At 42.8% G+C, this 24,029-nt stretch overlaps 1 protein-coding gene across 6 annotated transcripts in view; it reads left to right on the forward strand.

Moving 5' to 3' along the window:
• ST6GAL1 (ST6 beta-galactoside alpha-2,6-sialyltransferase 1) overlaps nucleotides 1–24,029 on the forward strand; it is a 139,655-nt gene that overhangs the window by 34,666 nt on the left and 80,960 nt on the right. Inside the window, exon 3 of one of the 6 annotated variants that reach the window (XM_023583179.3) lies at nucleotides 4,054–4,183. The exons of 4 other annotated variants lie outside the window; for them this stretch is intronic. The gene's annotated coding sequence lies outside the window, so the exon portion shown is untranslated. Of the gene's footprint in view, nucleotides 1–4,053; nucleotides 4,184–12,548; nucleotides 12,802–24,029 lie in introns of those variants that run through there. One more of the 6 variants, XM_058295520.2, reaches the window with a different exon arrangement.

Below are 24,029 nucleotides of genomic sequence, written 5' to 3' on the forward strand. Positions count from 1 at the left end.
TAATGTAAATTTACAAATTTAGTTATTTGTTCTAATAGGTTGTAGTGATAGCTCGGGTCTTTTTTAGGTAGCATTTCCCTAATGGCTACCTGTTTGACTTTTAGTCTTCCTGCTCCCAGGCCTGGCTGTCAGAATCTAGACCCTAGCCTGTATTCCTAAGGGTAGGAAACAAGACCATCTTGTGCTGACAACCTCCAGAGCTGCTCTGGAAGGACAACTTCCTTGTCCTTTGACCCAGATAGCCAGGTACTGGAGATCTTTTTCCTGGGTGGCCTCAGGAAAGTGATATTTTACAGAGCTGTGTATTTTTCCAGGGAGGATTTTTTTTCCCCTACTGATGAGCAATCTCTCTTAAGTGTTGATCTTTGATTGTGCTGTGGGGCAAATTCTCTCTCCACCCTGTCTGTGCCTGTTGCCAGTGTACCAATGTCTGTAGTTACTGAAGAAATCTTGAGTTGTCACAGATTAAGTGTTTTCTCGATGTTTGGAGGTCTACTAGTAGCAAGGGCAGCTCCTGTGTACTCAGGGACTCCCCCATGTTCACCATCTACTTTTCCACTTACAGATGGAGAGGCAGCTTCGATGCACTGGAGAGAATAACAGCAGCTAACAATTATATGCCAGGCACTAAGTTAATGTATATTAATTCATTAATAGCCACAACAATGCTAAGAGGTACTATTAAAATCCTCGTTTTATAGATGGTGTTTTAGTTCCACAGGTACTAAAACAAATACCATATACATGGTATTAAATTGGCTTAAACAATGGGAATTTATTGGCTCATGGTTTTCAGGCTAGGATAAGTCCAAAGTTGAAGTGTCAGAAGAGATGCTTTTTCCTTGAAGACTGTGGAGTTCTGGGACTGGGCTCTGGCAATCATTGTGTCTTGCTCTTCTGTCACATGGTGATGCACATAGCAGTGTCTCCACCTTTCTCTTTCAGGTTCCATTGACCTCCAGTTTCTGGCTATTCCCATGATTTTTTCCCCCTTTCTGTCCAAATTTCATTCTGCTTATAAAAGACCCCAGTAATACAGATTAAAGCCCAGCCTGATTCAGTTAACTAAAGTTATTATCTTCAAAATGTCCTAGCTGCAATGGGTTCACACTCACAGGAATGGATTAAGATTAAGATCATGTTTTTTTTCCCCGAGGTACATAATTCAACTCCCTACAGATGGGGAAATTTAGGCAGAGAGTGGTCTCGTATATAGTAAGTGTCTGAATAAATTGGGATTTGAACCCAGATGGTCTGATTTCCAAGTCTGTCCTCTTAGTCATTATGTGCTACTGTCTCTGTACCAGAGTGGCACACACCTTGCTGGGTGCACCTGAGGACCCTCAGGGTTCTTCTCCTAGGAGCCTGTGGGAGAAAGGGGAGGGTTTTGCATGAGCATTGTCTGGGGCGAGATCACTTTGGGATGCTGAGATGGGAAAGGGGATAGGTGGAAGTGAGTGCTTCCCCAGAGGGAGCTCCGTGGATGCCTGCCCTGGACATGGGCTGGCCAGGGGTGGGCGGGGCTCAGGCTCTGACCCTTCCTGGCAGTTTCCTGAAGGGCACAGTTCTGTTCCCTGAGCCCTGCTGTGCCTGCAGTGCTGGCTCCCACACACTGGGAAGAGGCTGGGGGAGGATGACATGGGGCCCTGACCTTGGGGGATCAGCACCCGCCTCACTGGCCTCCGGATGCTCAGCCATCTGGCTGTGCAATGATTACCTTGGCCTTGCACTTTAGAGACTTCCACCCCACTTTCCAGCCTCAGAGCCAACACTTCTTCTGCGAGGGATGACAGTACCTAGTTTTAGGTTGTTGTGAGTGCTGAGAGTGTGAAGGAAAGTGCCCGAGGGAGTGCTGGTTCCCTCGCCTCACTTTTAGCCTCTCCTTTTCTCCAGGGACCCCTTTATAATCAGGTGCAGGGAAGTGTTTCACTGAAAGAAATGCAGTTGGCATTTTCTTCGGTTCACTCTGTAGTGTCCATTCACTCATTCAGCATTCAACCAACTTAAAAAATGATCATTTGAAAAAATTGAGCACTTACTATGTGCTAGTCTGTGTGCAAGGCACTGTGAACAAAAGAGCCATGGTCCTTGACCTCACGGAGCATGGTAATCAAATAATAACACAAATGTAAAACCATAAACTGTAGGGATTGCTATGGGCTTAGTCTTGACCCACTGAGGAGGCCAGTGTGGAAGGTTGAGTTGGGTCATTTCTTTATTTCTTTTTTCATTTTTTTCTTTATTATTTTATTACATTCAGAATATATGAGGTCCCCATATACCCCCCACTCCCCTCACCCCACTTCTCCCCCCATAGCAACAATCTCCTCCATCATCATGAGACATTCATTGCATTTGGTGAGTACATCTCTGAGCACCGCTGCACCTCATGGTCAATGGTCCACACCATAGCCCACACTCTCCCACGTTCCATCCAGTAGACCATGGGAGGACATACAATGTCCAGTAATTGTCCCTGCAGCACTACCCAGGACAACTCCAAGTCCTGAAAACCACTCCACCTCTCATCTCTTCCTCCCATTCCGAGTTGGGTCATTTATGTTGTGCTATGTCCTGACTGCAGGCTGACCCAGTGCCTGGCCACTCCAGGCTCCCACACCCAGCCCACACAGGCAGTGATGTTGCCCACATCCAACCATTCACAGCTGCCGCTGATTCCAGGGGACTGAGCCTGTACTCAGAGCCCACACCTTACGGGGTTGGTAATCCTTGTGGAGTTTGTTGTAAGTGTGCTCATGGGTTAGTCAAGTTATTACCCAGCTGATCATGGTAACCTGTTACGGTGGTTTTGATCACCACATGGTTTTTTTTTTCTTTTAAGATAACTTTAATGAGGTATCGTTCATATCCTGTTTCATTTGTTGACTTATGTTTACCGAGTTGTGCAACCGTTACCACAGTCTGGTTTTAGAATGTTTCCATCGTGGTTGGGTCATCTTTATATGTGAAAGGCAACAGAATTATTTAAAGTTTTCTTTTGAAATTAGTTTTGTGCTCTCACAGTAGGATCTCAGTAATGAACTAATTCAATTAGTATTTACGGAGAGTATGTTAGAGCCCACAGCTGGGCCAAGTGCAAAAGGGAATAAAGCACTGTAAATATAATTAATACCACTGAATTGTATACTTAAAAAGGAAAGTGTTATGTTTTATATATGCTACTGCTATAAAAATTGAAAAAAAAAGGAAATGAAGACATAAACAAGTGGAGATGTGGCTTACCTGTAGCTGTTGAGTAGAGTTTACCACTGTGTACCTAGGTTTCATGGCAACTTCAGGGCAGGTGTTTGTTTTTTACTCTGTTGATTCAGACAGAAGGGAGTACACTCCAACCTCTGCAAACAACTCTAGGATTTGGCAGGTCTGCATGCAAGAGCCAGGAAGACAGGAGAGCAAGTGTAATGTTTACAGTGCAAAGATTTGATAGGTAGAATCGGGGTGGGGGTTGATTTGAGGGAAAAAAAGAGCACGAGCAAAGTCAGGGCAGAGGGCTAGGGCAAATTCAGGGAATAATGGTAAATTAGGTGTGTAGGGGCACGTTCCTTACGGTGAGATGTTGCTTGGAGGCTAGGGAGTAAGGTGGGAGTTGTCTTGTCTGCTATACTGAGGAATTTGGACTTAATGGAGTAAACATGGAAGAAGCTACTTTTAATCTCTGAGCAGGGGGTTGATATATTCAGAGCTGCACTTCAGAAAATTAATCTTGTGTGAGGGAAGAGATGAGAGGCTTCTGAGAGGGTGCTAATATTAGATGATGTGGACCTGATTTGGACAGGGGCAGTGGGGCAAGGAAAGAAGAAGTAATGGAGGGAAATTTCTGCCAGGTGAGGGAAGAAAAGCTCTCTGTTCCCTACCTCTTCTCTGGTTCCTAATCGAACTTGTCTAATCTACCTGCTGATTGCACCTCAATCAATCCTCAAATTCATCCTGTCCAAAACCAGGCTCATCAGTTCCTGCACAATTTTCTACCACTTGCCTGGAATACTTTTCTCTCTTATCTACTTCTTTCTTTGTCCCACTGCTTCTGCCCAGGAGGAAGGAGGAGCCACGGAGAGGGACAGAAAGAAGCAGAGCACTGTCACTGCGAAAGGCAGTACCACAGAAGGCGGTGGTGGGAGATTTCCAGAGAGAACGGTGGCTGGCAGTGCCCAAAGCCACCGAGGTGAGTGTAGGTGGGTGCTGAAGAAAGCTGAGGGCCTCAGGGCTGGGATTAGGGGGTGGCAAACCAGGCATTTAGGGTTCAAGATGTAAAAAGACAGCTACTCTCAAGTGTTAACACTGTACTTGACAACCCAGCGAGTGTATGCCTCTTTAAATTTTCTGTCCTAGGTAACTCCTTTGCCTCACCCAAGTCCTGGCTCTAGTGGGAGGTGACAGAGGACAGGAGGATCACAGGAAAACTGTTAATTGGGAGGACTCAAGAACTGTAGATTGCAGAGGAAGAAGGACTGAGTGAGGGACTGTTTCTTCAGAAGAACATCTCCCATTAGGAGGAGCCTGAAGTTGTGTGGGAGCCCACTTGTCTTCCTCCTGCCTACCTCAAGACAGCCCCTCAGGTCTTCACGGACTCTGTACGGTTTCCTGGAGCCCTTTGAAGACCACAGATCAAATCCAACTCCCTATCTTACCATTGAGAATTCTGAGACCAGAGAAGTGCATGGCTAATCTAAGGTCACACAGGGACTTTTATTTTTATTTATTTATTTATTTTTTATTTTTTTATTGATTTTGTAAAAATATTACATTAAAAAAAATATATGAGGACCCCTTCAACCCCACCACCCCCACCCCACCACTCCCCCCCCAGGAACACTCATTCCCATCATCATGACACATCCATTGCATTTGGTAAGTACATCTCTGGGCACCTCTGCACCTCATGGTCAATGGTCCACATCATGGCCCATACTCTCCCCCATTCCATCCAGTGGGCCCTGGGAGGATTTACAATGTCCGTGATTGCCCCTGAAGCACCATCCAGGGCAGCTCCAAGTCCCTAAGACGCCTCCACATCTCGGCTCTTCCTGCCATTCCCCATACCCATTAGCCACCATGTCCACTTTTCCCACTCCAAACACAGGGACTTTTAATTCATTGTCTTCAGTTTTCTTTACATTCTCTATTACCCCACCCACAATTTTTTTTTTCCCACTATGAGAATTAGAAATAGTTGACAGTCAAGGCATACTCTCTATTTGAAGATCAAAATCTAATTCTGAGAGCCCCATTTATTGGGTGACTGTTACCTACCAAGCACTATTTTAGGCCACTTTATATAATTTTTTTTTTTTAGGAGATACTGGAGATCGTACGCAGGACCTCATATATGGGAAGCATGTGCTCAACCACTGGAGCTACATCCACTCCCTAGCATACATTATTTTAATTAACACTTATAAGAACCTTTCGAAGTGTGCCTCGTCATATTTTCTTGATGAGGAAACTAAGGCCTAGAGAGGCCAAATGGCTTGCCGAGATTTGTATAAAAGGTGCTGTGGGATCTGAATGAAGCCTGTGCTTCTCTTCCACACCACATATTTCTTCACTGGTTCACATTTACTAGTTCCTTAACTTTCAGGCACTGTTTTAGTGCTGACGTACAGGAACAAAAGAGAAAGAATTACCTCAGCCTGTAGCATTTGCCAGCTTTTCTTGAGGTATCTGGGCTGCCTGTGGTGGCTGTTGTGTTTCTGGCTGAGTTGAAATCCATAGCCGGATTCCTGCCTCAGCCACCCTGTCGCACGGACCCCTTACTTTCTGCACCTGGGTCTCTGAAACATTCCACTGAAAATGTCCTTAGGCAATGGAAGGAGTTGATTCTGCAAGGAACTTGACTGTTCCTCCTTCTGCCCCCTTTCCCTCCAATTTCTTGGCTTTTATCACCATGGCTTCTTCAGTTACCTTCCCTCAGCAGAAGTCTCATTCGGCTCCATGATGCAGCCATGGTAAAGGCAAGTTATTTTGGCCTTGTCTGCTCTAAGCCCCAGTGGGAATTTGGACTCAATGTTTTCACTTGTCATTTTAGACTGTTTGCCAGAGTTTGCGGAAAAAGGCCTGTATTATTAATGCCCTTGCTGGGAACAGCTGCACCCTGCCAGGTGGTCATGTGAGACCTTTGTAAAGCCCCAGCTACAAGCTCTCCTGGGCCCACTAGGTCAGGCTCGAAATGTGATCCTACAGAAACTGCCAACAGCCAAGGAGAGCAGAAAAGCAAGGGAGGGACTGACCCAGGTCTTGCCTAGGAATTCACAACATCCCTGTGCAGTCCAGAGAGGGTGGTCCATCCTGGCTCCTCAAGGGGAACTGCTATTTTTTTGGGTCTTTTCATCTGACCACCCCCTCCTCTATATGATAAAAATGAGGGTATTAATACACATTTAGAAATATTTAGAGAGCCGTCAGTCCTTATTGTGGATACTGTCTTGCTACTTGAATTCAATTGGTTTTAATCTTCAGAAGAAGCTTTTGAGGTAGGGCTTGTTATCTCCATTTTATGAATGAGAAAGTCTTAGAGAGGTCATGTAGATATTAAAGAGCAGAGGTGGGATTCAAACCCAGGTCTACTGGCCAAAACTGTTTGCTACTTTAAGGACACTGTGAGCTGCCAGACACAGCATACTATTGTCACCCTTTGGTTTATCTGTCTTTCATTTTTGCCCTTCCCCATTACTCTGTAAACATCTTCTGAAGCATGGTATTCCAGTGGGGACTTGACCAGGGTTCAGTGGCAGTCGGGTAAGAGGCCAGTTGCTAATGAGCCTCGTGAGACAGGAGGAGGGTCTCCGAGGGGTGAGGTAGCAGGTGGGAAGCCTCACAGTTGCTCTGTTCCCTGGGCCTGCCTCCTCAGAGAGGCGCTGCTTAGGGCAGGGGGGCAGAGCTGGGCAAGAGTGGGGCCTCTGGATGGGAATAAGCAGGTTGTGCAGGAGAGGAGCAGAAGACACGAGGAAGTCTGAGGCAGACTTTCCTTCCTTCCGGTGGTGTTCAGGGGCATCCTGACTAATCGTCGTACCAGAGGGTGTAACTTGAGCTGCAGCCGAGGATGAATTTGGAACCGGGGTCTGAATATGTAGGTCATTCTGTGCCACTGAGTCTCTCTCAAGTCCGTTTAATTCCACCTTCCCCTGACACTAAAGCTGATGAACAGTGTAGGCACTAGAGCTTTGGAGTTGGTCAGATCTGGTTTAAATCTTGGCCTCAGTCACTTCAATTGCTGATTATATAGCACTGAGCAAAAGTAATAGGGATGCTATTTTTAGAGGGTTGTTAGGATTAATAACAGTGATGACATTGTGGAGAGCTTACTATGTGCCAGACATTGTGCTAAACGGTTTATAACTGTTACCTGATTTATTCCACTTAATTCTAAAAACACAGACACATAATGGAGCTTCAGATGGTCAAGTTGCCCTGAGATCATACAGCGAGTAAATCAAGTGGTGGGCCCAGGTGTGCCTCGTTTTAACCACTCTACCAACAGCTTCCAATTTGTGCCCCAATTTGTCAGATCCAAAGAATCAAATGCCACTCCTGTTTAAAAGGGAATTCCCAGTTCCTTTGTTGGAGGCAGCTGGGCTGGGGTGCAGCTGGGCTGTGGGGTGCAGCTGGGCTGTGGGGTGCAGCTGGGCTGTGGGGTGCAGCTGGGCTGGGGAACAATGGCCGTAACCGGCACCCCAGGTGTACTTTCCTGCCCGTAAGGTGTGGTGCTGTTTGGTTCCTTCACAAATATTAGCTGTTAGTTTTATGTAAATTGATTGAAAGGTTACTTTACCCCAAAAGGATATTTACCTTTTAAAAGCTCATTAGTCCCAGAACTAGATCTTAATGATAGACGTCAAGGAGAAGCAGATTCTGGACCTGTAAATCTGTACTCTAAAACTCTCAGTTCAAAGTGATCTGCCAATAGAATGGGCTGCCGCCAAGGTCCCTGTCGCTGGCTGTGAAGGGCACAGTGCGTTGGTTGGGAAGGTCAAGCTGTCAGTTGCAGGGCCCAGTGGGCTTCTGTGCACTGAGGCAGTGAGACGTGTAGATGAGTTAATGTGTTAATGCTCTACCTGATGTGGAGGAGAACGGTTATGCAAAATTTGGAAGGTTTGGATTCTGGGAGGAAAAGAAGTTAGGAGTTATTTTGGAGTTGTTACTCGCTGCCTAGTGTCCTGTAACCTGCTCCCCCAGTCTCTTCTGTAGCCTCGAGTGGAGTCTTATGGGCATGCCTCCAGGGCCCTAAAGCTCTTCATTTTCCTCAGGGACTGATCATTGGCAGATGACTTCCTATCTCTTATCAGCATCCTTGGGTCCTTGCTTTTAAATTCTCAAGGCCCTTCTTGGGGACATATAAATGATGAATGTATTTGGGGAATGTTGTCCCAGCAGAGCTTGGGGAAATGCTCCACCCTAACCGGTCCTTTTTGATCTTCTGTTTCCAACCTCAGCTTCCATGACAAAACTCAGCAAAAGCTTTCTTGTATACTAACAGCAATCCAGAAAACATTTTAAGAGCTGAAGGAAACCTCTTACACGTCAAATGTTAAGATCTATGATTACCTTGAAGTTAGGATCCAAGGTAAAATCTGCCATTTTTGAACATTCTTTGGTGATTGCTTTACAAATGTTTTCTCATTTAATCCTCCCAACAGCCCTATGAAATAGGTACTTCTGTTTTACAGATGAATAAACTGAGGCCTAGGGAATTCAAGTAAGTTTCCTTCAGTGACAGAGCTATCCATCAAACCTAGGTCTATGTGATCCCCAAAGTGGAACTTTCTACACCTATATCATTTTGCCTCATTGGAATAATAGGAAGTCCCTCTTCTCATGGTAAGAAGGAAACCACACCTTAGCTGAAGTCATCCTCATTAAAATGTTGTATTTACAATGGGTTCATGCCCACAGGAATGAATTGTGATTAAGAACATATTTTTCTGGGGTGTGTAACTCCAAGCCACCACAGATGGAGACAGATTTAGAAATGTTTTGACAATAGGCCTAGTAGAGCATAGTGACCTATTCAGTTTTATTCAACACCCTTTAAGCTCATGTTCTAGGGACTGCAAGGTACTACCAGGATGAAGAAGAGATCCTGGAGCACTTGGCATGAGGGATGAGTTGAATATGAATGGGTGAGAGAAAAGAAAAATTGAGGATGCCAAACTTAGGAAGATAGTGGGAGATGGAAAGGGTGAGGGAGAGGATGATAATTATTACTATTTATTGAGTGTTTATTATTATATGCAAGGTACTTACATAAATTGCCTAATGCTTTCCTCATATTAACCTTATGAGGTAGGCATGTTATTTTCTCCATTTTACAGATAATGAAAGAGAGGCTCAGAGCAGTTAAGTAGCCTGTCCATGATCACATGGGTAGAAAGTAGTAAAGTTTAAACCCAGGAAAACTTGACTAAACATCCATTTGGGTAGGTGGAGAAAAGCTCAACCAGCTCATCATGAACCTCCAAAGGGCCCTCATTGCTCATAACTCCCAAATTTCTATCTCCAGCCTGGATCTTTCCCCTGACCACTATCCTTTTTATCAGGCTCCATTTGACAGACTCATAAGCATCTCAAACTCAGAGTGCCCCAAACTGAACTGATCTTTGCCCCAGGTCTGCTCTTTCCTGGTCCTTCTGTTTTCGGTTTGAAAGCTGCACCGTTCTTCCAGTTCCTTAGTCCCTGACCCTGGAGTCATCCTTGACTCTTCTCTTTCTCTCACATCCACATACAATCCACCAGGCTTTATTTGCAAAACACTTCTAAAATATATCTCCTTCTCACCACTTCCACTGCAGCCACCTGGTCCAAGCCACAATCGTCTCTCACTGGGATCACTGCAGTGACCTTCTGATGAGTCCCTGTGCTTCTACCTTCATGCCCCTATTCCTGTTTCTCACACAGCAGCCAGAGCCATCCTGTCAACATTAAGTCAGATCAGGTTGTGTCTCTGCTCAGACCCTTGCAGTGGCTCCCCAATTTGATCATAGTGAAAGCCTAAGTCCCTACAGTGACCCATAAGGTCCAACTCTGTTATCCCTATCCCTCCCCCGCTTTGCCCCATTTTCTCTGATCATCTCTGACCCCCTCTCTACTTACCTCCCCCTGCTCCTTTCTTTCCAGGCAGTACACAGCCTTGTACTCCTGCCTTAGGGCTTTTGCAGCAGCTGTTGCCTCTGCCTCAGTTGCTGTTTCCTAGCTCCCTCCACACTCTGTATTCTTTGCTCAAATGTCCCCTCAATGAGGCTTCCTCTGACTACTCTTTTTAACAAGGAAAACCTGCCCTCCACCCAGCATTCCTGAACCCCTCCTTCCTCTGTTCTATTTTCTCCCCCATAGCACTCAGCATTTCCTAACATACTAAATAATTTACTTATTTATTGCATTTATTGTTTGTGTCTCCCTCTGCTAGAATATAAAGCTCTAAGGCAATGGTTTTCATTTGGTTTATTGACTGTTGTATCCTTACACTAAGAACTATGCTTACTTAGCACATAAGTGATGAAATATTTTTTAAAAAAATAAGTAAATGTAGAGTGTAAAGTTTCTACAGAAGTGTCCAGTAAACAAATTTTAAAATGACCTGGTCTGGAGCTTGGGGGAGTTGTTGGAGAAGGTTGGCCACATGGATGTGGGAATGTCCATTTGTAATGATGGATGAATCTGCAAGAGGACCTGAGCTTGCCCAGAGAGGGTGAAGAGTGAGCAGAGCCCACAACCGAGGGTGGGCCCCTGGGGATGTGGGCATTTCAGGGCTAGCAAGAAGCTGGTTGCCAGAGGAGACTGAAACGCAGTGGGGAGAATGAAACAAGAAGCCTTGGGTGGTCTGGAAAGGTATTAGAGTTAGGGAGTTTGAAGGAGGAAACACAGAAAGGCCCAACTGCGGTAAGTACTGGGAGGGGAGTATTTACACTTTGCAATTAGAAAGGCAATTTTGGTGTTATGATGGGGGCTGACTTCAGTCATTTGAGGAACTGGTGGACAGTGGAGGAAGTGTATAAGCAATTCGAGGCCTGGCTGTGAGGAAGGAGACAGATTAGCTTGTTGTTTGAGGAAGTGAGTAGATCTAGGGATGTGCTGTTTTAGCTTTAAAGAAATTATCTTTTGGGGTGTGGGTGCTAACAACAAACAGATTGGCTAATAACAAGCAGACTGGCTTTTGACTATAAAGAATTATGAAACATAGTGCAAATTATGTCTGGTTCATACTAAAGAGTTGCTATTCAGTCCAAGTGCCTAGCACAGTGTCTGAAACATAGTAGGTTCTCAGTAAATATTCAATGAATATAATATTAAATACTATAATATTTAGTCACAGACAGCTGTTATCAACAATAACAAAATAACAAGAATGTCTGATATAGGAAGATTGCTCTTTGGCCTACTGACTGCTGGCTGGTGGCTCTTTCTTCCCTTAGTAACATACCCCTAAGTACTTTGAACAGCTGTAGGAAGTTATTTTTTGTTTCCTCCTGTTGCACAGTGGTTAGGTTTTTAAGAGGTAAATCATCAGGTTACTAACTTGGATGACTAGAATGACATATTTCCCAGGAGTTCTGTTCTGAATGGGTATAAGAGAATATAATCAGAGATAGACTGATAAATCCGGGGAAGCAAAGAGTACAAGAGAGCTGCTCGAGGATGGTGGGAAGACAACTGAACTCATGATTAAAGCCTGGATGTCTAACCAGCTCCATCTCACACAAGTAGAGTTTCCTATCTGGGAGTCTAAATTCGTTCCTTTATAAAAAGAATGGTGCCAGGAAAGGGGGGAAAGGAACTGAAAGTTGCAAAACATTTTAGGAACCAGCATTGTTTCCTTTTTAAAAAACTGGTATGCAAAGAATGCAAGGTTTGTTTCCTGATGGTGGCAAGTGGCATAATGTTCACAGATGTCCTGGGAGCAAGCATAATGATTCATCTTATGATATGATAAGATTCATCTTACCTTCTCTAAAAGGAAACAGATTTGCAGCCTGAATAGGAAGGAGGGAAATAAAGGAAAAAATGCCAATATTTATTAAGTTTCTTTTGTACCTAGAACTCTGCCAGGCATATTTGTACCTTACAACCACCTGCATTAGGAAAACAGCATTGTTTCAGTGAATTTAGGTAACCTACGCAAAGTTACACAGATAACAAAGGGGTGAGAGGAAAGAATTTGCCTTGAAAAAAGAAAATTGAAGCCTAAGGTCAAAGGGAGGAATCCAAAGTATGTTGCTTCTTGACGTCATCCAGATTCTCTGGTGCCCAGCATAATACCTTTCTCTTAAGAGAATCTTGAGAAATATTTACTGTAGCAGTTTGACATTATTTATGAATTCCAAAAATATATATTGGATTATGTTTGTAATATAAATATGTATGTTTGTAAATCTACTCCTCTGGGCATATTAGGTTATATTAGATTCAGGGGTTTTACTTTTACTTGATTAAATAATGATTGGGGATTTGATTGGGCCACGTCAGTATGAGTTGAGTCCTTGCCCCCTTAGTGGGTGGGGACTCACAGAGAAACCTTCCTGCAGAGAAGGGAGGTTGGAGTTTTGATCCTGGAGCTCGGGGAGTAAACACGTAGAAGAAGCAGATACATGAGGAAAGAGAGAAGGTTCCATTAGATTTGACAGTGGCCCCCAGGAAGAGAAATGAGCCCTTTGCCTGATAGTCTGCAGCTGGCCTTGTGGAGCGAGCAGAGCAGCTCAGCCGGGAGAGATACAAGCCCCAGGAAAAGAGGAACCCAGGAAGCCTGAACCGTTGCAGCCATCTCGCTCCAACACATGGCAACAGACTTTGGTGAGGGAAGTAACTTATGCTTTATGATCTGGTAACTCTAAGCTCCTACCCCCAAAAAATACCCTTTATAAAAGTCAACAGATTTCTGGTATTTTGCATCAGCACCCCTTTGGCTGACTAATACACTTACTTACTGAAAAGATGGTTGAATGGGTGGTTGGTTGCTTAGTTGAATGAATTAACAGGACCCCAAGAAATGGTTTTTGATGAACCACTGTTGATGTTATGGAGAACTGGAGAAACCTAGGGCACAGGATCCACCATCTCTGATCATTGAGGTGGTAGCACTCTCCCTGAACAATGGGATGCAAGGCCCACCTGCTTCAACTGCTGGGGCAAATTTCTTATCCTCTCTAAGACCAGGGATGGGCCTTCCCTTTCCACACACATGGGTAGGTCCTACTCTCTTGACTTGAGAAGATCTTTTCAGTCTAGACCTTTGTTTCTATGGTTCTGCCGTTGGAGACATTCTTACTTTAATTCACCCCTTCTATGCCCTTTCAGTCCTGGCAGAGGTTCTGTTCACATAGATTTCACAAACAAAAGTATTGGCTTTGTGTGCAATTCCAGGGGTGTCCAAACTACTAGACAATAGAACTTCCCACAGATTCTTCCTGGGGAACTGCTTTTCCAGTACTGACTTCCACTGAAATGACTGACTGGATCCATGAGTCATTTACCTATTCTCCTTAACAAAGGGCTATTCAGCTAATTCCTTGAACAGAGCCATGTTTCTCTGTGGACTTGCTTCCTAGAAGTTCAGGGAGTTCTTTGATAGAGCTACTTCTGGACCTTGTCTCAGAGTTCACTATCTAGACAGAGTAAGAATTTTCCAAAGCATCAGGTGCTGGTTTCTTTGTTAAGGAGCAGTTCAATCCTTAGTTTATCTCTTTCCTCTCTCATTTTACTATAAGCTGCAAGGAGAAACCAGGCTGCACTTTCCACCACTTGTCTTGCAGATCTTTTCAGCTAAATATCCAAGTTCATCACTTCTAGTCCAACATTAGAACACAATTTTGCCAAGTTCTCTGCTACTTTAGAACAAGGATCACCTTTCCTCCATTTCCAATAACATATTCATCATTTCCTTCTAAGTCCTCATCAGAAGTACCTTTAATGTTTATCTTTCTACCTATGTCTCTTCAAAGTAATATAGGCTTTTAAAAAATCAAGCACCTCATAATGCTTCTAGCCTTTATCCATTAATCAGTTCCAAAGTTGTTTCCACATTTTTAGGTATTTGTAATAGCACCCCACTTCTGGTACTAAAAACTATTAAGTTGCCTAGCTGCTAAAACAAATACTATACAGTGGGTTGCTTTAAGCAATGGAAATTTATTGGCTCATGATTTTGAGACTAGGAGAAGTCCAAAATCAAGGCATCAGCAAGTCAATGCTTTCTCTCAAGACACTGGAATTCTGGGACTGGCTGCTGGTGATCTTTGAGTCCTTGGCTTTTCTATCACATGACTGTGTACTTGATGGTGTTGTCTTTTTCTTCTGGGTCCTGTTGATTTCCAGCTTCTTGCTTCCCATGGATTTTCTCTCTTTCCTGCTTTCCCACTGTTTATAAAAAAATATTCTAGTAATCTGGATTAAAACCCAACCTAGTTCAGCTGGTCCACAATTTAACTGAAGTTATAATTTAGAATGGGTCCACATCTGCAAGACTAAGTCCACATTTTCCACACCAAGACCAATAACCTGTCCAAACTGGGGTAAACTAATTACTCTACTATAAGCCTTGTGCTCTCTGGAATGGGATTTCTGGGGAAGATCTTAGCCTTTGTTGAACTTTGATTTCAGCAAGTTATAGCACAGTATCTCTTAGGATAGCCAATTTTAAACTATGAGGCTGTACAGGGAAGTGTGGAGTATGAGCTGGAGTCAGGAAGACCTGGGTTTGAATTCTGATCTTGGGAGCATTCCTTAACTTTTCTGTACTTAAGTTTCTTGATGTGTAAAGTGGGAATAATATGAATTTCATGGAGTGCTGGGAGAAATAACTGAGATGACCTATGTAAAATGCATAGCATTTTGTTGTGCTCAATAAAAATTAATTAATAACCATGCTACTCAAGGAAGTTATTAATTATTGTTAAGCAAATAAATCTTTGCCACTACTCCTTACCTTGGGACATGAGACATTAGAGTAGCCATATAGGATTAAATCAATACCTGCAAATACATATATGTGCCCTTGTGACTTTCAATTTGGGGCTCATATTTGAAAGCAAATATGAGCTTTCCCTGTCCAGAATGTCTTATTACATAAGTAAAATCTTTCCCAGTTGGTAGTCACACCAAGCCTCTTGTATCTCAGTTTTAGCTGTTCTTTGTGGTAGTCTGCACAATGAAATTTGTCTATGTCCCACAGCCTGTATTATAATTTAGATCATCCCAAGCATCTTCTCAACAATGGATATTTTTGTGTGACACAGAAACATCCAGTTAATTTATTTATTTTATGTTGATTATCATGATTATTGTATTTTAAACTCTTCTATCAGACAATGAACATCTTTGTATCTTCAAAAACTGAAGATTTATATTCTTGTAGACAAGGATGGAAAATGTAGACTGGGTTATGGTTCATATGACTTAAATTTGGTGCTTCTAATGCCTGTAATTAATGGATTCTTATTTGTGCCACTCAGGTGTACCTTTCCTCAACTCTCACTTGTGATTTAGATGACTATATAGAGAGCTTACTGATCTCCTTTATGGATTATGTAAAGCTAGGAGGAGTAGCAAATATTGTGTGTCAGGGTCAAGTTAAATTATAAGCTTAACAGGCTCAAAGGACTGGAAGCAGGATAGAATGCACCAAGATAAATGTAAAGATCGTCGCGCATGTGAGGCTGTGGGTAGGTGTTGCTAAGAAGTAGGACTTGTAAGAAAGGTATTGAGTTTGATTTTAACGGATGCTCAATCAAAATGAGTCATTAGCATGAGGCTACTAAAAACTAACCAGAAGCAATATTTGCATCGTGTGAAGTATAGTTAGTCTCCTGTTCCACACTAGTTGGCGCACACCTGGAACCTGTTTAGTTCTTCTCAGAGTGTTACGGACAAACAAGAGTAGGCTCAGAGGAGAGTGACTAGAAGGGCTAGGGAATGCAGAAACCATATAATCTAAGAAAATGGTTTAAAAAAATGACGATATTTAGCTTGAAAAAGAAGTTTTAAGGGGTTGCAATAATCTCATTAAGTATTGTTTTATGGGGAAAAGGCAGATTTATTTGTTTTATTCTAGCCCTGCCCTGATTTCTTCTGTGAGGACTCATATTCATCTTCCTTTGCTCCCAAAACTCCACTGCAGGGAAACGGACTTTGGCCCAGTGGTTAGGGCGTCCGTCTACCATATGGGAGGTCCGCGGTTCAAACCCCGGGCCTCCTTGACCCGTGTGGAGCTGGCCATGCGCAGCGCTGATGCGCGCAAGGAGTGCCCTGCCATGCAGGGGTGTCCCCCGTGTGGGGGAGCCCCACGCGCAAGGAGTGCGCCCGTGAGGAAAGCCGCCCAGCGTGAAAAGAAAGTGCAGCCTGCCCAGGAATGGCGCCGCCCACACTTCCCATGCCGCTGATGACAGCAGAAGCGGACAAAGAAACAAGACGCAGCAAAATAGACACCGAGAACAGACAACCAGGGGAGGGGGGGAAATTAAATAAATAAATAAATCTTTAAAAAAAAAAATCCACTGCAGGTTGGGAACGTTGAGCTGTGGGCAGAAGTGAGTTCCACTGAGTCTCAGGGCTGGGCTTTGCTTACCTTCCCACAATAGAGGCAAAAGTGGGTACTCATATCCTAGCCACCTCCCCTCCCTTCTGAGGACAGAGATTTTTTGGAACATCAGTGGGTCTACCCCTTTGGGGGACCTTTTGGGTACCATTCTACCATCTTCCTCATCTTAAGCTGACCTCCCCAAATCGATTCTAAGGATGAGAATCAAAATGTTCCCTTCAGACTCTATTGTGGCATCTGAGAACAGTTTCAGTATTCAACCATAAATATCTTTTTTTTTTTTAACATAATACATGACCATGATCTGAAACATCAGGTATTCGAGACCTAGGTTTTTTGGGAATACAAGGGCAAGTTAGACATGGCACTCAAGGTCCACTGTGTGTCTGGCCAGATGGTTCCCACTGCTGGTCAGAACTCATGAGGTGAAACTTTTACTGTCCTTCTTACCACCCATCTCATTCATCCCCTCCAATTCTTCCTGAGATGACAGAATGACCCCTGGAGCTACCTATGGGCTGGGACTCTGACTTGAGTGCTATGTCCCTCCCAGCACCTAGCTGGGGTGGGGGTAGGGTCCTCTCTTTGCAGACACTGGATAAACAACTGTGAAGGGATTTGAAGTCTCAAGTTCATAAAGGAATCTATGACAAGATCAGACTGCCAGGGTCACTGGGGACACCCAGTGGTCACTGCCTGGCTAGTCCTTGGGCAGTACACATTCTTTGTCAGTTTATTCAGATCACTGTTCAGTGTTATTCATTCATTAGTTTGCTAAAACAACCCAAAATACTCAAGATTTAAATAAAAAATCTGTTTTACCTGGCCTTTTTTCCCCTCTTCATTTCAAACAAAAAAGTCATTTCCTGTTCTGCTATCTCAAGCATGACAGGAGGGTTGATAGGAAGACATAATGGTGGTCAGAGAAGGTGGAGATAAAATTAAGCAGGGCTGCAAACTCACCGAAGTCATCCTCTGGGATCAAGGAGTGGTGTTTTTCTCTGCTTTTCAATTAGACAGTTCTATGAGCTGGGTTTTTTAAATTGTTAGCATTGTTTTAGAAATTGAAGTGCTTAAATAAATTTGCCATCAGAACTTCTACCCAGCAGTAGCTAAAAAAATCAAAGGCTAGAGTTGGGGAATTGGATTTGAATCTTGGTTCTATCACTTTCTAGCTATGTGGCTTCAGTTTCCTTACCTGTAAAATATAAACCAACAGAGTAATTCAGAAGATTTAAGGAATAACAGAAAGCACCTAGCACAGCGTAGGGACTCAATAAGTGATACTTATAATAATCATAATCATCATCATAATTGAATACCAGGCTTTCCGTATTGCTCCATAAAGGTAGACATGGCTTTACTTCATTATCAGAGAAGGTCTTTGTGACCTGAATTACTCTGCATTTTCCTTGATCCATATATTTCTGTGTTAAGGTGTGGCTATCTTCTTCCCCTAAACATCAAATCTAATACTAGGGGCCTACTGTAACTCTGCCTCACAGAAGCCAGGACACAGAATGACATGTAAATTTAATGTACTTACTCAGCAAGTTAAAGTAAAGGAAGCAATTAAGAGAGAAGAAAGAGTAATTTAAATTGTGCCCTCATTTCAGATAGTCAAGTGCCAGAGGGGGGTGAATTGGGAGCTGAATTGGAGGTTCAGACTCTGTAGGGTGAGCTTCTTGTAACAGGTGTGAATCTGTATTTTTAGTTCAACGTGGAATGAAACGGAAGATAATGACTTTTTCTGCTACTCAGAAGGTGAAATCATGAACTCTTCCAGGACTGGAATATTACTTGGCTGTGTTGGGATTTCAGGAACGTATAAACATATGGTGTATTCCTTACTTTACCACTGATTTAATGTTGGGACAGTCTTTAACTTAAACTTGGTTTTCTGAACTCAAATATCGATACAAAATAATATCTGATTTTTAGTAACTTTTCATTTGGCTTCCCCCCCCCCATTTTATATGTAAATATTTCAGTATGTATGTTTAAAAGATGAGGATTCTTTCAAAATAAGAACAACTTAATTACAATATATTACTATCACAAAACAATTCTCAAGTTCTTAATATCATGATATGGAATTAATATTCAGATTTCTCTAATCATGTGGATATGTGTGTACATATACATGTGTCTGTCTATATACCTAGACACACACATGTGTCTGTGTATGTATATGTGCATTTGTATATACTTTTAAAATAGTTTGTTTATTTAAATCAGGGTCCAAATAAGGTCCATGCATTGCAATGGCTTGTATGGCTCATTGGGCTCTTAAAATGCTTTAAAGCAATAGTTTCACAAGGGTGGGGGTTTGACTATAAGATAGTTTTGACTTGGCACTGATTTTCAAACTAACCCTTGTGGAAGGTATGATGGTGTGACTCCATGGACTAGATGTGCAGAGGTGGGTACAGGCTCACAGATGATGCCTGCTGCTCACACCACCCTATTTGCAAACATCCACTTCCTGATCTTTTGTCTTTTCATTCTTAAAAGAAAATATATCTTTTGCAGTTCTTTGAATATTTGAATACTTGGCTGAAAGACAAGTTTAGCTGTAGAAATTGCAATTTCAGATCTTCACCTGGGAAGGTTTATGTATTTGCTTTTCCTGGGCAGTGTAGACAGAATATTGTGTTTTTGATGTAGAGTTTACAGCTTAGCCTAACTGCAAGTAGTCTCAGTTATAGTTTGAAATTAGGGAAAAAATGTGCTTTATAAAAGCCCACCCTATCCCCCATACAGAGGCCTCTGGTTGAAAAGCCCTTTCTCCTACCCAAGGCTCCCTGCCATTGCTGTACTTCAGGTTCCCCGGCTCACTTCACAGTTCACTTAGGGAAGAGTGCTGTAAGCTTTTAGGAGCTCAAGTACCACCTGGGGCAACTGCATAAACCTCAGCTGTTAGCACATGGAGGCTTGTGAGAGCAGAAGCCCCATCTCAACACATCCTGTTCCCATTTTTAGCCAGGAAATACCTCCTTAACACCCTACTGGCCTTCAAGCAGGGGAAAGAAGTAGGAAAAATACAAAGCCACACATAGTCTCCTGATTCTGTATCTAGCACCCTTTCCACTCTGCCTCATCAGTCTCATTTGGCTGGAAAGGGGAAGGGTCTCATCCAGAATTACGGATGTGATTATGGACTTCAGACAATGCCAACACCTCACTAGGGGCTCAGTCCGGGTGGCCAGTGAGTAGGGAGGGAGAAAGAGCCAGGGAGAAGGAGAGTAGTTCCTGTGTCAAAGACAGTGCTGCCTCCTGGAAATAGAAAGCAAACCACAAAGGCCATGTGTGTAATTTAAAATGTTCTAGTAGCCACATTAAAATAAACAGGTGGAATTAATTTTATGTAACGTATTTTGTTTGTTAATATATCCAAAATATTATCATTTTAACACATAACCAATATGGAAATTATTGCGATGTTTTACTTTTTTTTTTTTTCATATGATATCTTTGAAATTGGGTGTGTATTTTACACTGAGTGCATCTCGATTTGACCTGGCCACAATTCATGGGCTTGATGGCCACACATGGCTAGAGGCTACTGTACAGGACAGTGCCATTCTACGCATTTTACAATAGTATTATATATATTTCAACAACATATGAACAATTTATTACGATATTACCTAATAGTGGAGGAAACAAAGCACAGAGAGGTTAGGGATCTTTCCGCGAAGCTGGAAAATGACAGAGCTGGATTCTGACCCTTCTGTCCCCTCCTTTCCTACTCTGGAAGACTGCCAACCCTTGAGGAAGAAGCGGAGCTTGATCTGGCCTGGAGGATGGGAGCATTGAATAGGTGGAAGAGAGCCTGGCCTTGAAGTTGTGATGTTCACCCTGAGGCTTTGATGTGCTGCTAGTAGTTGATATTATTATGTGGCCTAGGGGCAAAGGAGGGTAGACAAATTCCAAGCCATTGTTAAATTTGCTCCTCAGGGGAAGGTGACTGATTTAGGGAAGTAAATTACTTTCCTAGGACTGGCAGTAACAAATTCCATGAACTTCATGACTTAGAACAATAGAAGTGTATTCTCTCACAGTTCTGGAGCCCAGATGTTCCAAATCAGAGTGTCAGCAGGGCCCTGCTCCCTGAGCTCTAGGGGGAACCCTTCCTTGCCACTTCCCAGTGGCTCCTGGTAATCCTTGGCTGCTCCTAGGCTTGCCTCCGTCCTCACTTGGCCTTCCCTCTTCCCGGCGTCTCTGTGTCCTCTCCTTCTTATAAGGACACCAGTCGTACTGGGTTAGGGCCTCAGATGTTAAGGGAGTGCCCTTGCTGTGCAGTGGGGACTCAGAGACCATTGGTGACGCCCTCCTTTTAGAAGTTTTGTGAAGATTCCAGGTTATAACACATAAGGCGAGCTCCGCCACTGCCCAACCATGTGAAATGCCCTCGTCTGGGCTAAGGCAGGAGATATTCAGGAAGAGGCCCTGATTTATCCCTTTCAAGGAAAACCACTATTCCAATGGAGGAAAAAGTAGATAGGGAGGGCTATGTGCCTTCTCTGTGGGCAACCAAGCTTAGTTCTGTGTTTTTTCTTGTTTTACTCTCAAATATTACAACACCAATAAAAGATACACTTGTTAAATTCTGCCATCCTGATACAATGTTGTGCATTTTACAATATTCCCTTGTAATCCTTTGTTGATTTACAAATCAGTTTTTAATATCATAACTTTAGTGTTCATGAAAAAGTTTATTTTGTTTCTCCATTTATTATACACATTGACTCCATCTTTCTGGGTATTGTGTGTAATATATTCATGACTTCATTGAATGTCATTGAATTCTGTATCATCATTTGCTTGTTCCTATGGCTAGATATAGCAGTTTGATATGGTTATGAATTCCAAAAAAAAATATTGGCTTATGTTTGTAATCTGATCTGTACCTGGACATTATTGAGTTATGATTAGGGCTTTGATTGGGCCATTAGGGCATGGTACAAGGCATGGCAAAGAACAGAGTTGAGGTTTTCTGATGTTAGAGTTTTGATATTGGAGTCTGATGCCAAAGACTTAAGCTGGGGCCCCGGGAAGTTAGCACACAGAGGAAAGAGAAGCCAGCCCCAGGAAGAAAGGAACCTTGAACCCAGAGAAAAGCAAGCCCCAGGAATGTAGGAAGCCAGGAAGCCTGAACCCTCGTAGACGTCAGCAGCCATCTTGCTCCAAATAGACTTTGGTGAGGGAAGTAACTTATGCTTTATGGCCTGGAATCTGTAAGCTCCTACCCTAAATAAATACCCTTTATAAAAACCAACCAATTTCTGGTATTTTGCATCAGCACCCCATTGGCTGACTAATACACTAGATATGTAGGTCTTTCAAAATTTCTTCGCATTGTATTTGGTGGTGCAGCATGCTCATGCTTATGTTTCTTTTCTATTTTGAACCATTTCTTTATAAAAACTGCCCCAGGATTTGAATTTCTCAGCCAGAAAGTTTTAAACATTTTAAAATGTGTCATTTGTTCTCTTGTGGCATTGCTTCTATTTTTATAGCCACGTGTGATTTGTGAGTGCACCAGTTTTGCCACAAAGTCATTAGCACTGAGTATGAAAATTTATTCAGGGATAAAATGTGCCGTGTGTATAGGCATGCGCATGCACTGCCCCATGTGTGTCTTAGAACAGCTGCTACTTGTGTTACTGACTAGAGCGACGGGAGGTCACAGTTGGCTTAAGGATGCTCTCAAATAAATAATGGTAAAGGCCAGACTCAAATATCTACAACGTTCAAGTTGGGATGTCATGCTTTCCCAAGTCCAGCCTCAGCCTCCAGCAACTATACAAAAGTGGGCCGAGCTCCATGCAGAATTGTCCTCTGCCTGGGAAAGGGAATGAACTCCACGTCTCCTTCATACCCCCAATCATGCATGGATTATCACAGGCTTGGGGAAATTTCTTAATCTCCGTTTCGTCATCCAAAAAATTTGGGAATGATGGCAGTGTCTCCTTATAATTTTGTAAGGATTAAATGTGTAAATACTTGAAAAATGCTAAGAACAGTGCCTGGCACATTAGTACTTAATGTTGTGGGTTTGACTTTCAGTATCCACATTTTCTAGACAGCTACTTACTTCACAGTACTTAAGCTTTCTGGACTTCAGCTTCCTTGTTTATAAAAGAAATAGCTTTTGCCTCATAGAGATGTTAGGAGTTTTCAATGAGATTTAGCACTGAGCCCTGCATGTAAAAGGCCCTCCATAAATGTAACAAAGAAAAACAGTGATTTTTAATTTTATTTTGTAATGTAAATAAAAGGAGGACTTTGACCTCTTACTGTGATGTGAGCAGCAGTTCTGTTGTAATTAGCTCTTAGACTGGGATAATATTTGTTGTTTATTTTTGTATTTTTAAGTCCCCGTTGTAGGTTTAGTGCCATCAGGAAACAAGTGGAAGGCAAATCAGTGTTTTCATGTATCTGCAACTTTTAACAAGTTTTAATAAAATCTTGTTTTTGAGGTTAGTGAGTGCATAATTTAAGAGAGAGGGTGATACTTCATTTACTTATTTAGTGGCTTTCTCCCATACTTGGTTTCAAAAGAAACTGATATTTATAGAGGGCATCAATTGTTTCTTTATGTTCAGCAACACAGATCGGATTTATCTAAATGATAATGTAAAAAATGCATTCTTTAGAAAATTCACAGAAATTACCAAAGAGGCACTTTAACACAGCTCATCTCACTTCCTGCCCCCTTGTCTGAGCAACTCCTCATTTTCCTGTCTGAGTTGAGATATATCAACCTCAGGCAGCCTCCCCAAACCATCCAGAATGGAAACACAGACTGGAGCTGAAATACCCCCTTACCTGTTTCTTTCCCTCTGGAGGTCGAGGCCTGCTTTATTCACCTCTGCATCCTCCTTACCTGCCACGGGGTCAGAAGGTCATCAGTACTCCAGAAGTACTCATAAGTAGACTGACTGAATAAACTTGCAGAAATCTGCCTTGATGCTAGAAGGTGTGTTGTATAATGATGACAGGTAAATCTGCAAGATAAGGCAAGTGGAATTTAAGTGCCATTATCTGCTCAAACTGAGAAAAAATGGTTGTAATAATATTTATGTTTGGAAAACGCAAAGGACTTTCCTTTGCTTATGTGGCTTTGTACTCTGTGAAATGTTGGTTGTTCCCTCATCCCAGCTCTTCCTCACCCATATGCAGCTTCTCTCTTTCATTATCTCACCAACTCCTATTGGTGCCATCTACCCTTGACCAGGATTTGTGGTGAGGAAAGTTCTGTGGTGTGTCAATGTTCACTTTGTAGCTTTTCTGTTTCCTGGGCAAAATCTGGACTCCAGGTATATCAGCAGAAAGGATGAATGTACCCTTCTTCGATCCTCATGCCCTATGGGTTAGAAAAGGGTCAGGGCCTCACCTAGTTTTCCTTGGTTGGCACTAATTTATAGAGTTGGGTGCTAAGCAGGTGTGGGAATAATCTTGTCATGAAAGGAGCTTTGCT

The sequence above is a fragment of the Dasypus novemcinctus genome, chromosome 4, assembly GCF_030445035.2.
Source record: "Dasypus novemcinctus isolate mDasNov1 chromosome 4, mDasNov1.1.hap2, whole genome shotgun sequence".
In the NCBI taxonomy this organism is placed as follows: domain Eukaryota; kingdom Metazoa; phylum Chordata; class Mammalia; order Cingulata; family Dasypodidae; genus Dasypus; species Dasypus novemcinctus.